The sequence below is a fragment of the Eptatretus burgeri genome, chromosome 8, assembly GCF_056783735.1.
Source record: "Eptatretus burgeri isolate ZD-2024b chromosome 8, Ebu_testis_v1, whole genome shotgun sequence".
Classification (NCBI taxonomy): Eukaryota; Metazoa; Chordata; class Myxini; order Myxiniformes; family Myxinidae; genus Eptatretus; species Eptatretus burgeri.
In genome coordinates, this window is record NC_140968.1 from 73,551,062 (window position 1) to 73,556,749 (window position 5,688).

The 5,688-nt window shown below is 45.9% G+C and overlaps 1 pseudogene; it reads left to right on the forward strand.

The window, feature by feature from the left end:
* The first annotated feature begins 490 nt into the window (after positions 1-490).
* Positions 491-631, forward strand: LOC147022041 (signal recognition particle RNA; annotated as a pseudogene).
* The last annotated feature ends 5,057 nt before the right edge of the window (positions 632-5,688 follow it).

Genomic DNA, 5,688 nt, shown 5'->3' on the forward strand with positions numbered 1-5,688 from the left:
CTGCCCCGCACAGGCACATCTCGGAGCAATTTAGGTTCTGTGACCGTCATGAGCTGTCAGATTGGCAGTTGCTCTTCTTACACACACATTTTATCAGATGCGTCACAGGAGTTGGAGCAGTAAGTTCTGTTGTTGGGCTTGCCACCAGTACCCCCTTCCGTCCACTTTCCATCCGTACTCCGTGGCTGGTGGGAGATGTGGCTCATGGACATAATCTTGGTACCACGCCATGGCCTGGTAATGGGTTCGTGCGATCGCTTCCTTCAAAGTTCCTCCGGTGGGTGGTTACCTCTGGGATTCTAACTGTACTTTGTGAAAAGATCTGCAACACCTGTTATGGTGGTACTGGGCTCATAAAGGTGGCATCCAAATGCTTCAATAGCTCCTTCTGTTTCAGCTGTCAGCTTGTGGGAGGATCCCCTGGCAGAAAATGCAAATACCACCTCGGCCGAACACTTATATTGTGCCTAACACTTGAGTTTGCCCTTATACCGGGCGTAGTGGCGTGCGCCTGTAATCCGGCTACTCGGAGGCTTGGGTTGGAGGATCGCTTGAGGATGGGAGCTCTGCACTGGGCCGCACTATGAGAGGGTGTAGGGCAGCCCAGAATCATGGTGAAACCCAATCCTTATCCCTGTGTCGTAAGAGGCGACCAGGGTTGCGTCAAGAAGGGCATCCGGCATAAAACCTATGCCAAATCAGTATGCGGATCATAACAGATGATCTGCTGTGGCGACCCCTAACGGCAGCAGCCAAAAGACGAACAACGACAACAACAACTTGAGTTTGCTCTTCTCCACAAACCTCCCTGCTAGATCAGCTCCAGTAAAAGCACGGAAGCTTGGTAAGACAACAGCTTTGGTAGCACCAAGGGCATGGACGATTGGTGCCATCAGGGTATCCTGTTTCTTATTCCCTGTGCCAGTGACGAACTAGATATCCTTGCAGAGCTGGTGGTATCATCATATTGAAAGGACAAACACATCGATGTCAGGTACCTGGATGTACAGTTCTGTAGCTCCTCTTCAACAGCATCCAGACTGTGCAGGGTACTCCTGGTATCAGCCACTTCTGGTTAGCTTTGAAGGTGTTGCACATCTCCATGGTATGAGAAGACATCCTGCCTTGAGTTGACAATGAAGGTCTCAGACTTTGTCTCAAAAATGATGGAGGAGTTTCTGAGCAAGGTAAACAGTCAGCTCTTTCCTGGTGTTGGTTGTTGTTCTTTCATATGCAGTCTGTGGCTGGTGGTTGTATCATTTCATGGAGCGAGGATGTGCCACTGATGCCCCTGTTACCAGTACGCTGGTACTCATTTTGCCGACCTCAGAAGGATGACAGACTGAGTCAACCTACCTGGTGTTATTTCAATGGAATGAACAAAAGCTCAAACTCAAGATCCTAAGTTCCTAAGCCAGCCACCTTAACCATTAGGCCAACACCAGGCTTCTTGGTCCTGCTACCAGGGAGAAACTGTTTTGTAGATACTGTACCTTCCCGATTAGTATGCCATAATCCACATGGTATGCAGTGGCTGGCTTGCCACCCTGGCTCTCTCTCTCGCATAACCTCCTTTAGTTAAGTAGAGACATCATAGTGGTCAAACACGAGATGCACCTCATCACAGTCTTTGGTCTTGCTCGCCAGTGTGGTGGTGAAGTAGTCAGCCCACTCAGCACAAGTCTTGATCCACGCCTGTCACACCAGCCATGCCGTCTAAGACGATCACCTTCTTGGATGGCCGTGGAACATCATCAGTTGTGACGTTGTCTAGCCACTGACCATCTTCGGTCATAGTTTGCTTGGACAACTCAAGTATGACCATCAGCTGGCTTTTGTCTGTAGATGATGGAAGTTCCCCAGTCATCGCAAACAGGGACCCTGGTTAATGAGGTTAACTCATGTTGGCTAATGGCTTCCTTCACATTGATTTCTGGTCGGGAATGGACAACAATCAGCATGTGTGCAAACAGTGTCCAGTCATCCATCAGTTTCACAACCTGGTCAACTCACTTGTGTTTCACTGCCTTTCTTGCACTCTTCCACATCCTCAGTTGACCCTTCTTTATTCTGACCTCGATATTTACTGTGCCATTTGTGATGTCCTCTGAAGCATATGTGATGCACTTTTGCTGGCCAATCTCATCTTGGCTGCACACATCTTTCTGCACTGGAGGTGGCATGACAACTTTGTCGACTCCTCTCTTGTATGTCATGGGGTTTGTGGATGATCTGATTACATTCTTCAGACGAATAATGTTTTCCTCCTGCCTGGAACTGTGGCGTGAAAAAAAACAACTGCATCATTATCAGCCTGGAACTGTGGCACTATGCGAGATCCATGGCTACCAAAAGTCCACTGATCTGCTCATTCGCAAGCTGCCATTTCAGTGCCCAGTCCATGAAAGAGCACAAGGTTTCAAGACCACCTTGCATTTCAAGAGCTCCACTGTGATGGCGCTGCAAGAGGCAAGTGAGGCCTACCTCGTCGGTCTGTTTGGGGACATAAATTTGTGCACGATTCATGCTAAGCATGTCATCATCATGCCGGAGGACATCCAGTTAGCACGACGTATCCACGGCGAGCGAACTTGAACCGCTCATCCGAGGCCGTGTACACAGCTATCATACTCAAAGTATACCTTTATGTTCTGGAGACAGTGGCACTGACAAAAAGACAACAGAGGCTGCAAGTTTGCAAGAACAACTGGGTCAGAAGGATTGTGGAAGTGAAGAGGGTTGATCGAAGGAAGATAGATGAACTGAGGGAGAATATGAGTGTGCACATGAGCTTTATGGCGAGATTGATGAAATGTCAGCTGAGATGGGCTGGACACTTGGTGTGAATGGACACTGGACACTTGGGGGAAGAGAGAATGGCAAAGAGAGTGGATAGATTGAGGGAGCAAGGTTGAAGGAAAAGAGGTAGACTGTGATTGAGATGGGAGGATTCTGTGAGGAGGGATATCCATAAGGTCGGGGTGGTTGAAGAGTGGCTGAGGTGTTGGATGAGGATAGGGGGTAGTGGAGGAGTAGCAGCGTAGTCAAGGCAGGGCAGAAGCTTGATACCGTTGGACCTCATCCTTTATAAAGGGAAGAGGAGGGGAACAGCCTCATGAAAAACTTAGCCAGGAGCGTCCTGGCAGAAGAAGCACATCTTCTTGAAGGGAGCTGCCAATGAATGTGTGAAACGAGGCTCAGAAGATGCTTGGACGCTTGGGGTACTGTCCATGGAGGAGGGGCAACCGCATCGCTTCTAAATTTTTTGCCTCTTTCTCTGTTGACATGCCTTCTCGTGGTGCACCCTGGCACGTTCTCGATGACCACTATGACATGTCTCACTGTAGCAAGTACTGTGCCATGAAGCCTTATTTCCTCTCAGTTCAGTATCTGTTACTTGACCCATTCTGAGGCTGATATCTGGAAAGTCACCATCTCCATACTGCCCTAGTTTGTGAACGAAGATCAGAAATTTCACGATAAACATCCAACGATGGTTCTGTTACAAGTCTTCTTGTAGGTTTCCTTTGCTTCGAGTTTTCGGACTGCTGGAATTTTTATGTGGAGCTTGAAATTATTCTCTTGTCTTGTTATCTTGGTGGCAGCAGAAGTATTTGGTTGTCCTTCCATTTTTCCATGACCCACAAACTTCGACCCATTTTTCCATAACCCACGAACTTCGTCACTAAGAGTCAATAGAAAAATGGCAACAACAGTTTCCTTGTTATTTGGACTCTCGAAACTGCATTGATAATGGTGGCCAAAAATTAATGTGCAATGCCCAAGTAATCTAAATGCCAAACAGCCATTTCAGGGCAAAGCATGCTTTAGCGTCATTAAGAAGATTTTTGGTTGATTCATCGTCTCTGAGCTATCCTGAATCAGAATCAGCCGGGTGCCAGACTCGCACCCGTGAGGATTTTTTTTTTAGAGGCGAAAAACAAAATGGCCACCACCGACTTTCGATAAATTCAGTTTTGGGGTATATCTTCACTTCTAATGCACTTACAAACACAATTTTGGTGTCTCCCACTATGTTTTCATGGTCAAGAAATCCGATAATGATAAAACTGAAGGGGTATCTATAAGACCTGTCTCATATTTTCAAGATGGCCACCATTTTAATATGAAAAATGGCTATTTTGCACTTCCACTGATCACTTCGAGTAAGAAATTGAATTTGATGAACCCTCAAATATTAATACTACGAACAATAATAGTCAATGACGGCTGAAGTAACTTACGTGCAATGATCAATGAATTGATTATATTGGAATACGATTTTTACACAAATATATCCGGATACATGTGGATAGTTGACTATGACTTTGGGTTATGTCTTAAAGTAAGTATGTACATGTGTATGATTTTGAAATTACATTTTATTTTTATGCAAACAAATAATATGGAATAGGCAAAGCCTAGAAGCGAATGTAGAATTATTCTTGCATTCGCTTCTGACTTTACCTATAACTTGTTCACAACTGTATACTTGCCAACTATATCGTGGTACGTGTAAGCGCCGCACAGCTGATTATTTTGACAGATTTGAGGTCAGTCCGGTGCATAGCAGACGATGCTGCAATTTCCGGTTACTTCGGCCTGGATTCGGGATCAGCGATCAAATAATGTAAATCACAATTAAAAAATTATTTTTTGATGATGCGGGAGATATCTTTATTAAAATCAGTGGAGGAAATATAAACTATGTCTGATATTTGGGTCTTTTATGTCTCCGACGATGTCTTTATCTCCATGGTCGCATCATTCCCCATGACAAAAACCAGAAGCAAAAGGGTCATAGCCGACGACACGGATTCCAAATTGCCAGAGTATTGTGTTGTTGTTGTTGTTGTTGTTGTTTCCTATTCTCTAATGTGCACACGTTGAGTATGAAGCTCACTACGTTCGCCATTAACTTTGTTAAGGATGCAATGTTCTACATTATGTTCACTCTTCATCATCGTCATCATGATTAGCAGCTACTGCCCTTGTCTGTTCGTTACAACAGTCTGATCCAGCATTACAACTGCAAAACATCGAACATGACATCTGTGCTGCCGCACAACCACACCTCCCAGTGGAACATGGCTGGTCGATGGAGCATCCACACTTGATCAGCTGCAGAATGGTGACTGGTGCAGCAGACACATCAGGTGGAAGTGTGGTTGGACACAACGTCGCACCGTCCTCACCTTCTTGCCTTCCATACTTGATGGGATCCAAGTTCGGAGGGTCTGACTGAGTGGCCGATTTCCATATAATGCCTTAATGATGAGCACGATGTACATGTTGAACAAAGGCATTATGTGATGGGGGCAACGACTTCAATTTCGGAGCAGAGGTAATCTTGGAGTTGGCCATCTTTGACTTCCACAACTGATACCGGTGTGTGGACATATCACCTTCAACTGTGGAACCATAACAGGCAGCAATGAAGGTAGTTGCCTCAGATATCATCTTTTTCTTGTTTGCTTCCAGCTGACCAAGTAAGGTGGGATGATGTCCACCCATTAGTACCTTCAGCGCTGTGGCCTTTCCAATGCCAAACAAACACGACACAGTATCGCATCCGGTCAGAGCATGTACAGCAGGCAGATATTTCGCGATGCTTTTGTGTTTCAGTGCTGTTTGGCGAATGTCGACGTTCGCCCTCCCAGCACACAGACTCTCCATGCTGACATCCAC